The 21,951-nt window shown below is 37.4% G+C and overlaps 1 long non-coding RNA gene across 1 annotated transcript; it reads right to left on the reverse strand.

Annotated features, from left to right (window-relative positions):
• Positions 1–1,928: 1,928 nt before the first annotated feature.
• LOC122640786 lies at positions 1,929–20,707 on the reverse strand. Its single transcript, XR_006329749.1, has 3 exons — positions 20,696–20,707; positions 19,221–19,228; positions 1,929–2,150 (listed from the first exon to the last, which is right to left on the reverse strand). It is a non-coding gene; the product is annotated as an uncharacterized LOC122640786 (long non-coding RNA).
• Positions 20,708–21,951: the final 1,244 nt, after the last annotated feature.

A 21,951-nucleotide genomic window follows, 5' to 3' on the forward strand; every position in this document is an offset into this window, starting at 1 on the left:
GGGGAGGGGGAGGGGGAGGGGAGGATAAGCTTAGATTTGAGAAGAGTGGGCTCTCTGCAACTCATTCCATGGAAAATGCCTTCAAATAATCAAGCGGCCTAATGCCGGCGTACAACCCTTCTAATTCGCTGCACTTCAGAATGCTCCATCAGAGGCTCTATCCTTCACTTCAATAATCTAATCTAGTGAAGAAGTGGCTTCCATTGCCTCCGTTTTGGACCCAGATCGACAAGGCGATTCGAGTCTTGATTGAACAATTCAAGATTCCATCCAACGAAGGTGAACCTCTGTATGTTGGAGTACTTCAAGGTTTTTGCCATGGAGCTCTTCACAGATGCCATTGAAAGACTTCATGGTGCTATTAACTCCCTCTCTCTCTCTCTCATTCCCAAACCTTGGTGAGATATCCCATCATAAATGGGGCTTTGGGTGAAGTGGGAGAATTGGATTGAGAATGTATTGCTATGACACTTCAAAATCTCAAAATCTCACTCATATCTTGCTTGTTTAATTTGAAATGGTGACCTTACAAAAGAGGGAATAATATTAAATGTTTTGTCTGTTGACATGGTATTTGAAATCACATCTCTCTGTTATCCAAAGTTTCACAAAAAAACAAAAAACTTTAGTTATTATTCATGAAAAAATAAAAAATCTCACATCTCTTCCACAACACACTATATAGCAAGATCCAGTCCTATAATATTCTCACCTCGGTATCCCGACTCTCCCCATCAATGTTTTTTTTTTTTTTTTTTTCATTTTGTGGTACTGTTCTTCTCATCAATCAAATGGGGCCTAATTGTTCTTAAGTTACGGGTGCAGACTTTAATTGAGACATGTCACTGGAGGATCATTATCACCTTCGATTCTGACACCCTCCAGTCCCTCAAATGGGAATGAAATGACCACTTACCCATTGCTTTGGGAAGTGTGTCAAAGCAATGGATAAGTGGTCATTTCAGTTCCCCTGTGAGGGATTGGAAGAGAATTGGAAGGTGTCAAAATTGGAGGAGATCAAAATTCTTGATACAAGAAAGATCTTAATAATTTATTTTTTTTTAAGAGTGGGTGGTAGCGGTGCGACGATGAAATTCTTTAAACTCACCACTAAACGCGACAACTTAATCTCAACCGTTTGAGAGCAGGTTTCTTCTTGTGTGTGTTTTTTTTTTTTTTTTTTCTACTTCTTTATTCACAGGTTTCTTCTTCGTTGCAGGGAGTGTTTCAGGATTCTCCGTCTCTTCCCCTACAAACCTATTTTCTTATTCTTTGTTCACAGTTTTCTCCGTCTCTGCCAATCTCTCAATTGCTATTGTGGATTTGGTTTGGGTTTCAGCAGAGTTTTTATTTTGTCCATTTCGTAAAGGTATAAAAAACGAAACTCCAACCATTGAAAAGAAGAAGATGAAGATGACCCAAATCCGATGAGATGGCTTAGAACCAAATCTTCTTTCGTTTCCTGTTAAGACTTCAAAGATCAAAAGACCCTGTAAAAATTAATCGAATTGAAGACCCTTGATTCTCTAGGATCTTGGAACCGAAATGCAAAAAACTCCATCTGCCCTTTCATAAAAAAAAAATAAAAAAAATCATCTTCCCACCCACAATACACAGGGAGGGCGGAGGTGGGAGGAGACAATACTCTTCTTCTTCTTCAATTTTGCTATTCTTTCTCCGGTGGCTGTTTACCCCACAAAAAAAAAAGTATGAGATGGGTTTGGGGTTGCAGGGGTGCTTTTTCTCTATTTTCAGGAGAGCTTTACTGTATTTGGGAGCCACTTCAAGAGCCAAATTGCACTCTCTGATGGCCCTGGGCTAATCGGCCAGACCCATCTGCATGTAACAAGCAGCCATGTTACTGTGGAGGTGGGCTACATCTATGTGATTTCTGGGCAGCAACTTGAGGGCTTTTTCATAGTTTTAAGATTGCTCCTTCACAATCCCTCTTCTGAAAGAGCTTGTTCCCTTCCTCCTTCAGCTCCTGAGACATAGTGATGAAGACGGCCGTGTCCTCGTCGTAGGCTTTTGTGCCCTGGTCTCCCGGCTTGCTCTTCGCATTTGCACCCTCAGGTTTCCCTTCTGCCTGTGTCGTCTTCTTCCCTGTAGGCTTCCCCATCGCTAATCGGGAAACAACACCTCTAATTTTCCTCCCATCAAACACCTTGTAATAATCCTACACAATTAGATCCACACAGAACCAAAGAAGATCGGTCACTACTCAATCGAGAGTCGAGACCGAGCTTCTCCGCAATACAACCAATTCAGAACCACAAAATCCCTAGTAACTCACCCAGCCCACAAACTCTGTTCTGACCCAAAATCCTCAAACACCCCAATTCTCTACAATTACATAAACAAAACCACTCAAAATTCACAGACTACAAATTCAAATGAAAAAATAACCAAAAAAAATCCCAGGGCCATTAGAGAGTGCAATTTGGTTTTTTTTTTCCTGAGTTTGCAGAAAATAGCTTTGCAGGGGAAGAGAGAGGGGAAGAGAGAGCTGAGGAAGAAGACGTGAGAAGGGTTTAGGGTTGCAAGGATGGTTTTTTTTTTTTTTAAATGATTACAATAGGTTTGCAGGGGAAGAAACAGCGGAAGAGAGAGAGGAAGAGAGCGCTGAGGAAGAAGACGTGAGACAACCGGTAGTCGGTTGAAAATTGAACGGTTCCGATCAACTGGATAAATCTCAACGGCTGAGATTCATCCGTTGAGTTAGTGGTGCGTTTAAGATACTTTATACGTCGCGCTGCGACTTTTTCTCCTTTTTTTAAATATTGTTTTACATTCGGAAACGGAAACTTATCAATTATTTTTAGGGAAATTTACACATACCCCCTGAGGTTTGACGAAAGGATATTTTTATCCCTCAGGTTTGGAAAATTCTACGTACCCCTGAGATTTGCAAACGGTAACAGATAGATCCATTCTGTCAGTTCATGATTAACACTGTTAAAAAATAGACTTGAACTGACAGAATTGCCCTTACAAGAAAAAAGAAAAAAAAAACCCTACAATGCATCTCCCCCAATCGATTGGGGAAGATGAGTTGCAGGTTTCAAAACCCTTTCAACCTTTACTGAAATTAGGGAAAATTTTCAAATCCACTCCACCTGCAACTTATCTTCCTAAGAGGAATCTCATCAAGAATGAAGCGAAGACATGAAAAAAAGAGAGAATTTAATCTTTTGTCATCTTAGTCATCAAGTGGAATCCACTCCAACCCCCAACTCTGAACCTTTTGCTCACCTGCAACTCGTCTTGCTCCCCATTCCACTTCTGCTTCTGCCCTACATTAGGGTTTCTAAGAGAGATGTTTAAAAACTCAACCCAAACAATTCGATCATGTAAGTAGAATATCTCAGCAAAATTAGATATCTGAGACTAATAATTTGAGATATTGGAGAGTCCTACTCTAGTTAGGAAACCAAATGATGCAGATAAGCGTTGGACAAATTAGATTTGAGAGTTTTTGGAATGAAATTTTGTCAGGTTAACCAATGGTTGCCATGAGCCTTGCGTGCATTTCTTCCCTCCTCTGATTTCTACTTCTCTTCTTCTTCTTCTACCCAGCTACTGTTTGTGTTACTGTTGATAATACCAGGCAGAGAAGGAAGTGATTGAACTCCTTGCTGCTCTTTGGTTTTGACCTGAGATCCTAATTGGAGGCAGTATCCATATAGGTTATCATAATCCAAGGGTTCCACCATCCAAATCAACCCCTGTTTTGAAGATCAATCGTAACCTAAATGTTTGGTTAAACCCATGGTTTAGGTTTAGAAGGAAGAGAAAGAGAGGAATTTTCTTAAACTTCAGATCGAAGTAGATGCCAAAGACGAAGAATTTTCCTTTGAATAGAGCAAATGTGAGTCACTGAGAAGCGGTTCCATATCTGAAATCCACCGGCAATGGAGGGCAAAGCTCCCAGGTGTCAATCCTAGGGTTGTAGATCTCGACGGCCAAGCGGTCCTCGATGTCGACAAGACCACCAATGAATCTGACTCCGCCGACGACGATGAACCGAGAGATACCAGACTCGTCATCAAAGACACCAACGAAACAAGCTTGGGTATCGTTTTCTTCCATTATTGACTACTGGAAGAGAATCAGAATAAAAAATCAAGAATCCAGAATTTGTGATTAATAGATAAAAATGAAACAAAAACCCAGAAAACAAGAACAAATTAAAACCAAAAAAGGAAGAGGTTGATAGTGTAACAGTTGATTCAACTAATCCATTACAGTTACCATCCAATTTGATTGGTTTCAGGGTAGGTTTGCTTGAGGATCGAGATATGTGAGTTGCAGATTTTTTTGGGGAAGATGAGCAATTGCAGGTTTTTTTTTTTTTTGGTGCAAGGGTAATTTTATCATTTGACCCCATGTTTTTAACATTGTTAGTCATGAATTGATGGAATGGACCTATCTATTACCGTTTGCAAACCTCAAGGGGGTACGCAGAATTTTCCAAACCTGGGAGATAAAAATATCCTTTCGTCAAATCTCAGGGGAGTATATGTAAATTTCCCTTATTTTTAATTTGACAAGTGAAGATTAGACAATTTGGCACATGTTGGTCATATCCCCAAGACTCCAACCCAAACCTGCCACATGCATATTTTCAGGCCATGTTGAGAAGAAAACAATTAATAATGCCTTGACTTGAAGCTTATTTGGGCCTGACTCTGAGTTTTTCTCATGGGCTTTTAGGCTCGATCAATAAGATAAATCAAAATTAAGCCAAGCCTGTTAGAATTCTATGTAGAATAGAATTGATATTTCTATTATGGATTAATATTAAATAATCTAAAATTCAGGTTGATTATGGTATTGGTCTAATTAAGGGGGTCATTGGGTTATATTAGGAATCCTATATGGACTGGCTTTAGTTTGGGCAGATAGATTCTTAGTAGAACTATGATGAATCAGGCCCTATAAGAATTACTATATAAGGAGAGCAAGGTCCCCCTCTACCCATCACAACTAATTATTCTCAATCTCTATTGAGGAGTGCATTCTGGAAAGAACGAGAGATATTCAGTGTTAATCATTTCTATGCATTCGGTATTCTCATCCAGCTAGTTACTAGGGGAATAGAGGGGAAGCACCTAGATCTTTGGTCTTTGTTTTCCACTGTGATCATCATCACTATGGATGTGAAACAAGCTTAGTGGTTCTATCCCTGTTCTCTATTAGTTATTTGATTTTGTTCTTGAACACCCTATGAAGATCCTGGCTTTTAGGGTTTTGTCCCTATTAGGATCAAATTAATTCTAACAAAGCCAGCTGACTTTGAACCATACCTATAGTTATATGAGCTGAAGAAGGATTCCATCTTCATCAAATGGAACTCACTCTTTCTTTTCTTTGATCTTCAGTTTCCATGTGATGGCCAGTTGGCGGTTAACTGGTTAAGAGTTAGTGTTGCCCCCCAAAACCATGAAGAATTGTACTTGGTCACGTACGGTGTGCAACCTCTGTGCCCCGACATAGGGTCATACGAAATGATTGTCGTACCCCATGGAAAGGTGAAAATCCTTGGGACGTGACGATCATTTCGTGCAGCCCTATGTATGGGCGTAGAGACCGCACACGACTAGGTAGCATTCTCTTTCCCTTTACTTTATGTTTGGTCTGATCATAATCCTTTGTTTGTGTAGGTGGATCTACATGGTACTGTAAAAATAAATCATTTGCAAGCTGTCTAGTTTAAGCATCTAGGTTTTCTTGATTTCTGTAAAATAGGAAGAAAAAAAATCCTCTGCAATGCCTTTATCTTGCGGTATGCTTTGCAATTCGGGCCTAAGAACTCGACATGTGGAAGATCCGACATCCAACAGTGCTGAGCTAAAGAAAAAAGGGGAAAAAAAAAAAAAACTTGGTCAAACGAGCTCGCACTATTGCATAAAGCATCTTTCACGTGTCAAACTCTCAGGCCCGAGCTGCAAGGCACCACAAGATAAAAAATTTGCAGAGGATTTTAATCTAGTAGAATAATGTGGGTATCTTTTTTTTTATAGAAAATAATGTGGGTATCTTTGATGCCAAATAACTCTTATATAAATAACTTAATTTAAGGCTTGAAATTTAACACATGGACGATTCAGACCAATCCCTAGATATCCAATGATAAGATTTGTCACATCTCGTCCACGTATTAAAAAAAAAAAAAAAAAAAAAAAAAAAAACCAAATATACCCATTAAGGAGATTCTTGCGAAATTTGGTATTCATCTCTATTTCCAACAGACGACGTTTGAAAACTAACTAACCCCTTCACCACCAACCACGAGCATTGTACCTGTTACACAAACACTACCTTAATCCTTTCAAGTAATGAAAAACTATTATTGGAGGATCCGGTCCCTCTCCAATGAGGGTTTCGCCCAATGAGGATCCAACGCTGGGCTGTTTAGGCATGTGTCGTGGGATGTGTGCCAGGCAGCCCAGCCATTGGATGCCTCATTGAGCACTCATTGGAGAGGATCCCAATTGGCATGCACTTTGTAAATCAAAATCATTCTGGAGGACTTGAGTTTAGTTTAATTGCAATACATTATAAGGCTCTTCCCTTGAAATTAGCTTGGCTCATCTTAAGTATTAAGACAACCTGAGTTACTTTGGACCAGAAGTCTTAAAGAGAAGTATTTCTTTCATAATGATCTTTGTTTTCCACGAATCCACTCTACATTTTATCGCAACTTTCCAAAAGAAATATAAGATATAGATCTCCTCTTTTACCCAAAAAAGAAAAAAGATAGATCCCCTCTAGATAATAGGCTTTCGAAGGAAAACAATGGCTCTAAGGAGGGTGACCTAGCTAGCTCACGTAATTAATAGAGAATGTGTTCTCTATCCAGGGAGTGGTCTCATGTATCCAGACACAGGGGTATGCAAAATGACAATCACTCCCCTCCTGGTCGATGGCTGCACAGTGTGCCTTTATCATTAATCAAAGCGTTGGCATAGGGGCCACGCTCTCGATCAGAGTTTATCTTCCCTTTATAATATGATTATCAAAAAAAGGAATCAAAGGGCATTTTAGTAATATTGTTTATCCAACCTTTGTGTTGACAAAAGTATCCCTAGATGCTTTTTTACTTCATTTGATACGAATAACTAGCTCACCCAATCCTCATCCAATCACTGTCGCCCACTGGAAATGTTATGTTTATAACAATGACTGCTCCAATACTCGCCCTAAGATTATGATTTTGACTTAGGAGATATTATCAAAGAAGCAATGATGAATGAGGAAACCCTTATCCCCAAGCTTTAAACCCAATTCGCTCTGTGGCTGGGGGAGTTTGGATTTTGGAAGCATTATTATGTCCATAGACAAGAAAAGGCAATGTCTAATAACAGGATTTTTATTTGCTGCTGTAATGACACGCTCCATGTTGTTGCTATACCAGCTTAGATGTTTGACATGTGTATTGACATAATCCAACGGTCATAAAACAAGTAGGTAAAATTTTGATTTTTCTTTTTTCACTTTTGTTTAAATTACATATGCCTCCCCTGTACTTTGCCCTAATTACACGTTTCTCCCCTTGGTTTTTCCACCTTACATTTTGATCCCTTATGGCTGACGGTGTTAGTTTGCTGTAAGTTAATGATTTGAAAAGACAATATTACCCTTGTTCTAAAACAACACAAGTTGAATTACAATGACACCTTTTTCATCAGCTTCAACCTTAAAACACTCATTTCTTTCCTCCTCCACCGCCGCCACCACCACCACCACCACAGCCGCTGCCTCCTTCTCCACCGCCACCACTGTCGCTGCCGCCTCCTCCTCCTCGGACTCTTATTCCCTAAAACTTTAAATTCACGCACCGCAAAGACCGAACAGCAGATGGGTTCATCATCATAGCTTCCATTACGCGTGAAAAGCACGCAGAAGGTGTTGATTTCAACCTTCATGTTTCGCTTGAACACGCTGGAGCATCTCTTGTTCTATCACGTAGGAATCACAGAATAACAAATTAAAACTGCATTTTCAATTCTACCTTTCTCATCATCTTCAAGCTAAAACACTCATATCTTTCCTACTCCATTGCCAAGCACCACCACCACCACCGCACCACCACTGCGCGCCATGCCTCCATCACCGCCACCACCGCAGCCGCCGCCGCGTCCACCACAAACAAATAAGAAGAGATTAGAGGAGAAAGAAGGGATACCGATTGGTAAAAGATCACCGAAGGTTCTTGCAGTAGGACTAAAACATTAGAAACCGAACGTAGCCGCAACCTCCGTCCTGCGCACATAAGAAAAACACCGTGAACCTCTCGGTTCTACCCACGTTTTATATTTATGTCTTTCATCTAAATCATCTTCTCCATAATTGCGAGAAAAATAAGAAAGAAGAAGAAACAGAGAGGCGGAAGGAGCCCTTTGGTTTCTCCCGACCGAGGGCAATCAATTTCGGGAAGGAGAGACTAGAGAGAAAGAGAGAGATTGAAGGAGAAGACGGAATTCAATGCGATTGCAGAGATTCTGTATTTAAATTTTCTTTTTGTTTTATTTGTTTATCAGCTTTTGAATTTTTATCGTCAATAGATGAGATAAGTTGAAAGATCCGATTATTTTCTTTCGCTTCTTATTTCGGAGTGCTTTTATGTCTTTCCTTCTTGAATTCTAACATGCATTTTCGCTGTTTGATTCCCTTCTCATCCAAAATAGCACCAAAGATTCACTTCCACCAACATAATTGGTAGTTTTTTTTATCACTCTTTTCAATGGAATTTTTGTTTCCTTTACTGCTGGTAATTTATAAATCCAGGCTTTTTCAAGGTGTACAGAAATCACACACAAAGAGAGCATACCTTGTAGCAGAGAACCGTATGGAATGAAGAGAAGTTGGTGAAATTGAGGCCTGAAGGTGGGAATGGGTTTCGATAGCAGAAGAAGAAGTAACTCCATTCTCTCTCTCTCTCTCTCTCTCTCTCTCCTGCGTTAACAAGCCACAAATACAAGAATGGGGGCTGGCTGCCCTGAAACTTAAAACTAGAAACTGAATCCTATAATACAAGAATGGAGAAGGGCTTCTAATAATTGTAAAAGAAAGAAAAAGAAACCGGTTTGGGAAGGAATCTGTTTTAGAACCAGAAACAATCGAATGACAGCAATGGTCACTGTGAGCATAAATACTCGGCACTGGTAGGGGTATCGTTGTCGCGATTACAAGGTTCAGAGGTTGAAGATGAAGTTGGGAGAGGAGAAAGGGCAAATTTTTCCTTCTTATTTTGGTTTTTATCAAAAGGGTAAATGGGTCATCTCACAATGACCAAGGGTTAGTTTGGGCATTATAAAAAATCTAATTATGCCATGTCAGCACTTAACAGACGGATGCTAACGACAGGGGAGGAATTAGTAATTTTTTGAAAACTATAGGGGAATCGTATGTAAGGTGGGAAAATCAAGGGGAGGAATGTGTAATTAGGACAAAGTACAGGGGAGGCATATGTAATTTACCCTTGTTTTTATCGTTTTTTCATTTTTTTGATTTTTCCATTTCCCTCTCTTTTTTTCTCTCTCCTTTCACGAAGCCTTCTTCGTTTCTCTTTGGTCTCCGACCCCACTTTGAAGCTCCGCCGGTGATAGACCACTGTGAAGAGCTAAAGTCTTCGGCGTGAGCGCTCTGATCTCCGACCACTCTCAAGAATCTCCGCCGGTGATGGAGCTCTGCCGGTGATGGAGCACTATGAAGATCCAAAAGTCTTTGTCGTGGGCGCGACACTCTGAAGAATCTCTAGTCCAAGCTCTTCCCTTCCACGGAACCTTCCTTCGTTTTTCTCTCTGGTCACCAAGAGAAACCCACCTTCGTTTCTCTCGGGACTGTCTGAAGAATCTCTGGTCCAATCTCTAGTAAAGTCTTCGCCGTGAACGCAACCAAAGGTCTGGTTTCTTGTACCAATGTCTTATACCTTTCTTGGTTGTAGGGAAGAAATTGGCTGATCTTTTAGGATGTCTTTCATGGCAATTTGATTAATTTTTGAATTTACATATTCACATCATGTATCTTGACAAGTTTTTATCATATTGTGAAGTTCCCAACCACCTCCCTGTTACAATTGCATGTCATAATAGTGAGAGATGCTGGGATTCAAGCCCTGAAAATCTAGTGTTTCAACAGGTGAAAATTTTAGAATAAGCTGTCCTGCTCGAGTGTATGCGAGTGTTTCTACATGAGTGAGCTGAACCTGAGTCTCAGATGAAGCTTGTTTGGCTACATGACTCTCAATTGACTTATGGACCTAATTTTATTTTGTCTCTACACAAGCGTTTAGGTCAATGGGTGAGCACGCCTAGGCATCTACTCAAGGGGTAGATGCATCATGCACTGTGAGAGGTCATAGGAAACACCATCAAGTAGAGATCTTTTTACCATTTTATTTGTAGACAAAAGGGTTTGTGTATTCGGGCTTTGCGAGCCCAGAAAAGTGAGAGGGTTAACAAAAAATCATTCTTAGTATGAACAAAACTAATATCTTTAGACTGATCCAGAATATCCAAAAAATAGTTCATTACTGACCAAGGGCATGTTGAACGAGTTGGAGATGGAAGAAGACCGGGCAGCAACATGTAAAAATCCCTAAGAACAATGAACATTACTGGTTAAGGCTACTTAATGTGGAAACCTATGTTTCTAAAACTAAATTTGAAAAAGACCTTCTTGTTGTTTTTTTTTTTTTTTTTTTTAAATTTTTATGAGGACTAAATTTTATTGTCTCTACACAAGCGTCTAGGTCAATTGGTGAGCACGCCTAGGTATCTACTCAAAGGGTAGATGCATCATCTCACAATGCATTGTGAGAGGTCATAGGAAACACCATCAGGTAGAGATCTTTTTACCATTTTATTTGTAGACAAAAGGGTTTGTGTATTCGGGCTTTGCAAGCCCAGAAAAGCGAGAGGGCTAACAAAAAATCGTTCTTAGTATGAACAAAACTAATATCTTTAGACTGATCCAGAATATCCAAAAAATAGTTCATTACTGGCCAAGGGCATGTTGAACGAGTTGGAGATGGAAGAAGACCGGGCAACAACATGTTCGAGCATCAAAATACTTGACATGAACAAGGCTTGCCACAATGCTATATAAATTGGATTCCATGTCATGATGAGGGTAGATGTAACTTGCAGTGATCAAAACGAATTTGTCATCTAACAAAATGTAGAATGCTCGACCGGAAGAAGTTAGGTCTCTATCAAAACAGGATATTTCAAGACTAGTAAAGGAGAAATAGAAGTAACAGTGACAATATCCTCAGAATAATCCCATCAAAATATGTTGTTTTAACCCTAACTAGAACATTAGTTGAGGAATTTCTATAATCCCATCAAAATTTGTTGTTTTAACCCTAACTAGAACATTAGTTGAGGAATTTCTATAATCCCATCCAAATATGTTGATTGTGGGGTTTTCAACTTCTCCCATGTTTGAGATATTGGTATTGGATCGCCTGGATCAGGTGATTTGTATCGGGGTCGCCTCTATTGGGCAATCCATTTCGGTATTGCCCATATCGGGCAATCCGTATTGGTATTGCTAGTCACTGATCCCGATACTTGATCGATTATGTATCAATGGAACGATACAGACTGAGGGTAAAACTATAAAAAAAAATCTGATTTTTAGAAAAACCAGGGTCAAAATTGTCCAATACAAGTTGATCCATATTGGTATCATATTTATTGGTTTCCAAGATAGCTGATACCCAATCCGATACCAATGATTAATTCCATGCCTTCGCCTATAGGGCCCAACAAAGTTTCTTATTTATGATCCTTTGCATGTTTTGCCTACTTGGAACATATAATGTCATTATTCGCTCCAATTCATCATAGGTTTTTTTTTTCCTGATAACTTTGCAAGTATTTTACAGCTTGGAGATATTACAACAGCTCAAATCCTGATTCCAGTTAATTCTTGTAATTTTCTTTTGAATCGCCCGTTATTCATGTTTGATATTCATTTCTTGTTATTATTTTTTTAATTAACAAAATAATAAAAAATCAATAAAAATTTACCTTTTATAAGAACACCTTTAAATTTATTTTAAAAAAATAGATTTTAAGAAAATCTTTGCTTCTTCTTCTTAATTTCAATTTCTAAGACTCCAGCGGATTTAGATTTGAATAGATTGTAACTGATTCCATATACTACTTGATTTCTCATAAAGGGAATTCTAGTAAGACAAGCTATAGTTTGCCTTGTGTTACAAGTTTGAGGACATCCAAAAAGAAATTATGTTTCAAATAGCTTTTAACTAAAGATTCACTTCAACAACAATTGATAAAAATTCTTAAATATCATTTGGTAGGAATTTGACATGTGAGCAATGAACTTTGGGGTTTACTAGTCCATAACATGTCAGCCTTATCCCAATTGCCATGTAACACAATTTTTTTTTTATGGGAAAAGAGACATCTATTAGATCAAAGAAAGTAAGTTCTGTATAATATTGTCTAGAGAGAGAATTGCTCATAGTTGATAGATACATAATTTGTGATAGCAGAAAGGAAACTAAGTATCACATTGTCTGTAGTGAAAACAAAAGAAACAGATTTTGTTGAGAAAGCCTTCAAAAGATGAGGGAAAAGAGGTAGAAGATTCGTAGTCTCAATAGGAGAATGTACTATGTCTACAACGGTTCTGTTGGTACACCAAACTTCTTTGATATTGTAACACTTCTATGAAGCATATTCCAAGCCCCGACTGATCCCATAAACTTCTGTTCCAAGAGATTGTTAGTTCCCAAAAAACCTGCAGCTAGGAATCTAAATATATAGTGAACTCAACCTTGACAAGTTAGCAAGAGTACAAACACCAAAAAATTTAAGATGACTATGGTCTAAATGTTGTACTTCAATAATAATGAAGTCGAGATGATACTATGTTTTTCAAGGAATTTAGAAAAAATATGTTTTCTACCAATAAGATCATTTTTATTCCTGACAATTAATATATAATTACCATGTGAGATACATACCAAACCTAGTAAAAAAATTCTTGTTCGATACCAAATAGGGGTGTAAGTTTAGTTCTGTTAGCCCGAACCCGTCTTGAGCTCGAACAGGGCCTAGGCTGAGGTACCTAGCCTTGAGGGCAAGACAGAGATGGAAATTTTTGGTTCTAAGTCAAGGTCGGGTCAGGCTAGGGTTGAGGCATTGGGCTAAGCCCGGCCCGGCCCAGTCCGACCCTGTTTTAAGTTATACTATAAAATATATATTATAAACTTTAAATATCACACATATTTTTTTATATAATATATTATATATGAAGATAATAAGTGATGATATATTTTATTATAGTGTTATTTTTATGTAAAATTGATAATTTTCTTTCCGATCCAACCCAACTCAATCCAGTCCATGCATCTCTCCCTTCCCCAACTCCATGAACAGGGCCAATCAGGGTCAGCAAGGCCTGAGCCTGAGCCTGAGGGTGGGACAGGGTTGGATTTTTCAAGCCCTTAATCAGGGTCGGGTTGGATTTTCCAGGCCCTTAATCAGGGTCAGGCTGGACCTGGGCCCAACTAAGGGGACTCAGGGTTGGATTGGGGTTTTAAATCCGACCCAATTCGACCCTGTTGCAGCCCTGAAACCAAACGATCACGTAGCTGTAACAGGATTTGGAGCGAAGATAATGATGCCCATTTGGACTTATCATCTAGAAGTCATTTTAGGGGCCCCTACTTCTCCTTTGATTTTTTATGTTTCTTTTTGGTGTCTTTGGACTTTATTCTTTTTTCACCCTTCAAATTGATCATTTTGAGGGTTCGAGACTTGAAGTTGGAACACATACCCTAGGAAAAAAGTGTCGTTCACTTTTTTCGCCCTGCAAATTGTCTTTTGTTTGCTGGGGAATTTATGTTAGTCCCTAAACTTAACTTATATGGGAAGTAGTTTTTGGCACGGGAGTGTGGCCTACGCCAGCACTCCCTTGTGTCTATCTCTCTCCTCCTTAAAATAAGGGGGTAGAAGTGTCTTTTCACATGGGAAGGAGAGAGATAGACTCATGGGAGTGCTGATGTAGGCCACACTCCCGGACAGAGAACTTTTTCCCAACTTATATTTATCCAAAGTCTCTTGTAGAACACTTCTTTTCTAATCCTCCAATATAGCGAACTTTCATCTCTTATTTTCCATGTCTTTTTAAAATTCTCGGAAACCTCTCAGTGACATGTTTTCACTATTTTTTTATTTGCCTTTAAATGTACCTCTTAAGTACTTATTGAGATAACCTAACTACATAATATATAATTATTGATGTTATATTATTCTTTTAATAAGTATATTTCATGTTTCACCAAAAACAAATGTATATATTTCATTTTAACATCTATACGGTCATTCTCAATCATATGGTACAAATTCTCGATTTAAAATTTCTCACCAAATTAGTGGCTTAATACTATATTTTGTTGAAATATGTAGATAAAAGAATCGGTAATAAAATTAGTCAATCTATATCAAATATCATACCTTTTTGGATTGAGGATGACCAAGTGGATGTTAAAATGAAAAATAGACATTAAAAAGATAACATAGCATTTATAATACGTAATACATAGTTAGATTAACTCAGTACATACGTACGTAGGATGCAAATTTAAAAGTGAAATGACAAAAAAAAAAAAGGTTGATGTTCTCTGTGCTACTGTGCAGCCTGCACCCAAACACATGGGCATGCCATTTAGGGGGGCAAGGTGGTCATTTCACCCACCCCCATGTGTCTGGGCGCAGTATGCGCCTCCGACACAGAGAACATTTGGCCTATAGTGAATCATTGAAGGGTAATCTATTAGGGGTCGAAGGAGAGGTGAAAGCTTTAATTTATTGAGGAATAAAAAATGTACTCCAAAGTATACTTTGAGTAAAGATATAGTACTCAAGTATCTTTAAGATATAGATCTAACAAGCCATCTCAGAAGATCATGGTTGAACCTAGTCCACTCCCATTTTCAAAACCAAATGAAGAGCATGTGTACTGTTGTACTCAAGGGTGTTAAGTGTAGGAGACTCATAGAAATTTGCCCTAGTTAATCATAAAGTTGCACTTTATAATGCTCTTTTGAGTGCTTCCTGCCTTTTGTGTTAAATATGATTAAGCTAATGGAATTCATACTCACAATAACTCCCCCACTGAACATCTCTCATTCTCACCTAGACCCAAGGATCTCTTAATAGATGATCATTCAATTCCCACTATTTATAAATAAAATTAAAATCTCTCACATGACAGGGAAAAAAAGATTAGCACTAACAAGGACAAATTCCTAACATTATTTAGATACTTTTGTTTAAACTTTTGGAGAAAGTCATTTTGTTTTAGTACCCCCAAATAGATCTAATTAAAAGAAGAAAAAGAAAATTATGATATCACACTAATGATCTACAATCAATGTGGGTAAATATTGTTATTTCACATGTGTACTCGAAATCTGTGCATGACAATAACATAATGATATGTCATTTTTAAATTATTATTGAAAACTCTTTTATACTCCTAACTTAAGGAACTTTTGAAAATAAGACAAAGGGTAGTTAAAAGGAAGTGCCAAATTACGCTACTAAAACCATCAGGTTGTGGGTTCAAAACTTGAAAACAACCTCTCCCAAAGTGGGGGTAAGACTACGTATATTTACCCTTTCCAGACCCTGCAGTAGCAAGAACATGTATAATTAAGATTCCTCCATTTAATGAATGGTCTCTAAAAGATCTTAGACCAAATGCTAGCTAATCAAAGATTGGAAGTCCAAAACCCATTAATCTTGCAACCATTTTAAGAAGAAACAAAAAAAGGTTCAAATGTTTGATGAGTTAATAATGCACGTGTTATCTTACCTCATTATTTATGTCTAGTGTCTATAGAAACGCACTATGGATATGAAATTAGTGGTGTATCATAGTGGTGATTATTTTATGAACCCTCCTTTTAGCTAGGGCATTAAACAAAGATAATGCTCTTTGCCTTCTCATGTGTTCATGCTTGGAGAACACAAAGTTAATGCTTAGTGGGGTACATTTTTTGTCTCCTTTTGCTTAAAAAAATATGAATTCTTTTTGAACAACGTTTTCTGTGCACTAGTTCCACTTAACCAAGTGTTCAAATCTTGCTCCTCTATAGAGGAGTTGGTACTCTAAACCCCAAGATTATTAATATATTGTTTTAGTGGAACTACTATGTAGAGGGATGTGCACTAGAAACTAATGGGTTTTTCAATTCTCTCTCTCTCTCTACAGTCAAGAGTCAAGAGTCAAGAGTCAAGCGTCATGCCCTTGTGCTTTGGCAATTAGTGTTTGTTACCAAACACCCTTTGTATTGGGAGAATGAATTATAACTAGGTCTCTCTCTCTCTCTCTCTCTTTTGGGAGTCTTCAAGAGCCAAGAATCAAGCTCTTTAGCAATGGTAACATAATTCTTGTTATAGCAAACAACCTTTTGTGTTAAGAGATTAAAAATAGCAATTAGGACCATTTGGCTCACTCTTGGGAATGATCAAGAGTCATCAATTGGGTAAAGAGCATGAAGATATATCAATTAGCTCGTATTTCGAAGTTTTTTCAATCACACAATGCATATAAGGAGTTTCGTGGTTCTGCAAGATTGCTTATGTCCATGGTGAGATGAGAATAGGTTACAACCGCTCGTCCTCACATCTCTCTCAGATTGTTTATAGAGAAAAAACCCTAGCTACAAACATATAGTGAAACCCTATATAGGCAGTTTACCAAAATAGCCATATAGTCTTAAAAAAAACATTCCTCTGAGATCAGCCCACTAATACAAGCAACAGAATACAAGACACCGTACCCTCAACAGTGCGTGCATGCGTGCATACATGCGTATGTGTGTGTGATGCTCAATTGCACAAGAGTCAAAACTTGGCAACATGATTCTTGTAGACAAACACACCTGGAAATATATCAACTGAGACCTTTTTTTTTGGGTTACTTTTGGGACTTCTTACTCAAAGAATGTGGTAGGGCCCACCTAAGTTAAGCTTCACTTCTCTTAGTTCTTCTTTAGGCTAACAACAAAACGCATTAATTAGGCTTATATGAAGTTTCATTAAGTGTTTTTTTTTTTTTTTGTTGGTAGATTTCATAAAGTGCTTTTGATGTTCTTGAAATGCCTCCCTAAATGCAACCCACAGGCTAACACAACTCATCTCTCTATAAATAGAAATCAGATAATAAACATTCTATTGCAATCAACAAATAGATTTAATTGAGCAGACTTGGATGGTTAGGAACTAACTGAAAAAACATTCCTTAATTCTCTGTTTATTGGCCGACATATATGCGCTTTCCCTGCTTAGAGTTCACTGTTGTTTGACAGATTTAATAAGGCAGTGTTTAGTTGCATTCTCGAAATGCATTTCAAGTCGATTTCGCATTCTCAGATGATAAAAATATGTGTTTTTATCGTTCGAGAATGCAAAATCGACCTAGAATGTATTCCGAGAATGCATATCAAACACAGCCTAATTTCAATGGTCCATGTTCATGGTTCTTGATTTATTTTAATTGAACTGAACCATATGTTTTACCCGACTCATTTTTACCTGTGCAAGATGGTGATATTGTTGGAGTTGCACGCAAAAGATGAAAATAATAATCCCACATCGGATGTGAGTGGCCCGATGTGGAGACTTATAATTACTTGGACACCCTCTATTTAACTGCAAGCTTTTAAGGACGAGTTCTACCCAAGTCGCTTACAGAATCCCTTAATTAAAAAAAGGGAGAAAGTTCTCTGTCTGGGAATGTAACCTACGCCCGTGAGTCTATCTCTCTCCTCCCATATGAAAAGACACCTCTACCCCTTGTTTTGAGGAAGAGAGAGATAGACATATGGGAATGATGGCATTGGCTGTTAAGAAAAACATTGCCCAGAATGACGATTTGCAGAAGAAAAACGGAATAAAGAAAGTACACACAATGCACAACTCAGAGATTTACGTGGTTCACCCCCAAGGTGGGAACCTACATCCACGGCCGAGCAATAGAACAGATATCACTATTTTTCTGAAATGTTACAAATCCTCTCAATCCCATCTCAAAGAGATAAGAACATTATATAGGGAAGCCCTAACCCCAGAAAGTACAAAAGTGCCCCTAGCCCAAAATTGCCAAAAAAACAAGGCCGGACCAAAACATAACATATGACTCAAAAGTACTCATTTCGAAGATCTCGACGAGCCCAACACAACTCCAGGCCCTTGGACGTGGAGCTCTGCCATTTTTTACCATTTCGAGGCCGAAACGACCCTTCGAAGGTTTCAACCGCACTTTTTGGACCAAATCAGGCTTCACCAACCACATTGGCCACACACTCGATAGAAAACTACTTCCCTTTAAAAAATAATAATTCATAACATCTCTTTTCTTTTGATGGGGAATTGTACTTTGTGGTTTACTTAAAAGAGAGTAAGAAAAAGAAGGATGAACTTTGATTATAAAACATAAAAGCCCACTTTTGTTGAATCATTCTCCATATTTTTCATTTTTTTTTTTTGTCTTGAAAAAGTAACCAGAAGGAATAATACTGATCCACCTTGGACGGTTAAGCTACTCCAAGAATATCCTTAATTCCTTATTCCCATTCCAATAGCTAAATCAAAAGCTAAAGCTTTTATAGTTTAGAAAAAACTGAGTTCTTGGTCACTATCATCAGCTACCCATTATTGTGTCTATAAGTCTTGTTATGGACAGAAAATGACACATTCATTTGTTTGCATTCGCAAATGCTTCCAACAACACTTGATTGTAAGTCAACGATCATATTTGGAGTTCGCAAATGCTTCCAACAACACTTGATTGTAAGTCAATGATCATATTTGGAGTTCAATTAAAAGTTGATGATATGAAATCAAGTATTTTGAATCACATCAATTCATGGGTATGTTGGGAAAAATGAATAAACACGAGAAAGAAAAAAAGCAAGCAATCACACACAAACACGAGAAATTTACCTTTGGTTAACACGAATCTTTACATCCATCCAAAAGAACATAGACTTTTCTTATTCACATAAAAGCTCTACACCACTCTCCACTTTACTGTGTGATCTCCTTCTATGGATTTCACCTACGATGACAACATATAAGCATTCTAGAAATCCTACTCCTCACACAATTATAATTTTACCTTTATACATGTAATGGATCGAAAATTGACACAATTAAACTTATGCAAACTTAATTAACTATGTGGGCTCCACAGAATACAAGAAACAAAACCCAACAAGATTTTCGGTAACATCAATACAATCTACGACTTTTAGAAATATAATAACAAAAATTTAGGTAATGTGGTTCATGCATTAAACTACTGTAAGCTTGTTAAGTGGAATAGATAGGAATAAGTCATTGTCATTGATCACATTTTTTTGAAGAATATCTATTTCTTTCTAAGTAAAAGCAATTTTGGTGCGAGTTCACTAAATCCTTGGATTAAGTTGTACCAAAAAGAGAACAGTGAAGTCAAGTAGCCTCGTTTTGTTGCAAATACCAAAATGTTCAATTCTTTTATAGGAAGAGCCAATCTACTTCCTTTGCCTAAAAGTAGATGGCCTATTGGTTGAAGAAGTTCTATTGAGTGATAATGCTATGGTGGATTACTGGCTCAAGCATTTCATTGATACATATCTAGTTTTGAAGACCTTGTTGAGATATCAAATATTATTGACAAGTGAACTGATGAGTATTAGGCTGTGTTTGGTATGCATTCTCGTTAAATTTTATATTCTCGGACGATAAAAATGCCTAGTTTTATCATCTGAGAATTCAAAATCGACTTAGAATGCATTCCAAACATTGCCTTATAATAAATATAGGAAAGGACACATAACTGAGTAAGGAACTAAAAGTGATTAACTATAATTTTCACTTTACAAGCATTGTTGTAGGGACAAGTCATTGTGTAGTTTTATCGGTATTTAGAGAATGCCTTCAAAGCATGTTCATTGATCATCAATTTGTTTAAATAAGTGATCGTTCCAAACCATCCTGGCTTCTTAATTTGGCTTTAATCTGTTGCTTCTTTAACAAATCAAATCCCTTGATCACATTGGATTTTAACTTAATTGAAATAAATAAAGTATTGGAGTATGACATAGTATGCCTCATTTTGTCCTAAAGTATGCCACATTGGATTAAGCAACAGATTAATATACAAATGCTGGTATTTAACTTTAAACACACTAGCCATAATCATAATTTGTAGTGTTAATAAGGAATATATAATAGTGTATTCCATGAATTATGGGTCCTATTGCATTCCAAATCATTGCATAGATCATCACCCATCACAAGTGAGAATGGGAAAAAAAATCAGAAAGATTTCTTTACCATATTTAACAAACGGGTCCTTCTAGATGTCAGTATCCCTAGTGAAGTATAACGTATGCTTCATTATTTATCACTTGATAGTACGTGGGTTAGCCCGTGTGATAGGGACCCATATACATCTCAATGGCCTAATTTTAATTTAACGTAAGCAAGAAAAGTTGCTCAAACTCTGATTCAAAATTTTAGTAAAATTACAAAATGTCATCAAATGAAGATGAACATAAAATACAAAATGACATGCATCTTTTATAATTTAAGTTCCTTCATCTACTCATTTTAAGCTGAAATTGTACCAATGAGATGCTTGCCTGGTCTTCCATCACATGAACTAATCCATGTAATGCCATGTGACTAATAGTGAGGCATTATACTTCACTGCGCATAGTGACTCTAAAGCAAACCCTTGACAAATTCACCTTGATCATCATTACAAAAGAAGCCATGCTACTTATTTTAATTTCTAGCCTGATACATTCTAGCATTGCAACAGCATAAGCCCTATAATATTCACCTTATAATTCCATCACATTCTCTTTCTCTCTCTCCAACATCCGTAAAGGAAAATGTATTGTTTAAGTTCATCCATGGCACAAAACATCTGTTCTAGCAAGACCCTAAAGTAGATTGACTAGCGATGTAATCACATAGTAAAAAATCCGAATTTGATTCATATTCATATTTGTTTAAGGGCATCTATTTTCGTCACAAGGTATTGGATTCGAATTGGATAATCTGAAACAAAATCTATCTGATTTGAATAAATATCAACTAATAATAAATAATAAAAAAAATACATAATGATATTGAATGTTCTTAAGGTTTGACTGGTTCTAGAGAATGAGAAAAATAGCTAAGACAACTGAAAGACATGGATTTAGAGCAATCATATCCGTCCGATCAAGAAAGAAAGGTCTAGGTTACACATGTTAGGAATGTAAACGAATAATTGAAAATTCAAATTCGATTCGCATCCATATCTGATTAGGAAAATCCATATCCAATCAATAGATATCTAAATTCAATCACATCCAATCCATATTTGATTAGTTTACATACCTAGGACTGATGTAGTTTTGTAGATCAAACGAAGTCATTCCATGATCTTCCTAAGGTTATTTTGATAATTAGGCATTGTAACTGTTCAACTTTACATTGGGCAATGATTCCTGAGCTTTTGTCAACCTAAATCTGGTTGGAAGATTTGAGAATATGTGTATTGGTTCCATAAAAGAACAAAATATGCAATACCTCAACCATCGGATTGGAATCTTTCTTTTTCCCTTTTTATTTTTTTTTCAGAGAAAAAGAGATTCCATCTTGCAAAGAGAGTCAGAGAGAGATAGTGTCATGTACTGACTCGTGTACATATCTGATCATTGTTAATGATCTTAAATGGCATATTCTCCTGTCGAATCCGTTCCATGCTTTTTGTATCTCACTGGATGTGAAAGCACTTAAAGCTCTGGTATTTGAAAATCTTAACCCACAAAAGAAAACCATTACAGAGGTTACAGAAGTGCAGAAATAAACAATAATAGAGAAGGAAGGAGGAAAAGCAGTTTGTAAGGCTAGAGGAAGA

This window comes from Telopea speciosissima, chromosome 9, assembly GCF_018873765.1.
Source record: "Telopea speciosissima isolate NSW1024214 ecotype Mountain lineage chromosome 9, Tspe_v1, whole genome shotgun sequence".
Taxonomy (NCBI): domain Eukaryota; kingdom Viridiplantae; phylum Streptophyta; class Magnoliopsida; order Proteales; family Proteaceae; genus Telopea; species Telopea speciosissima.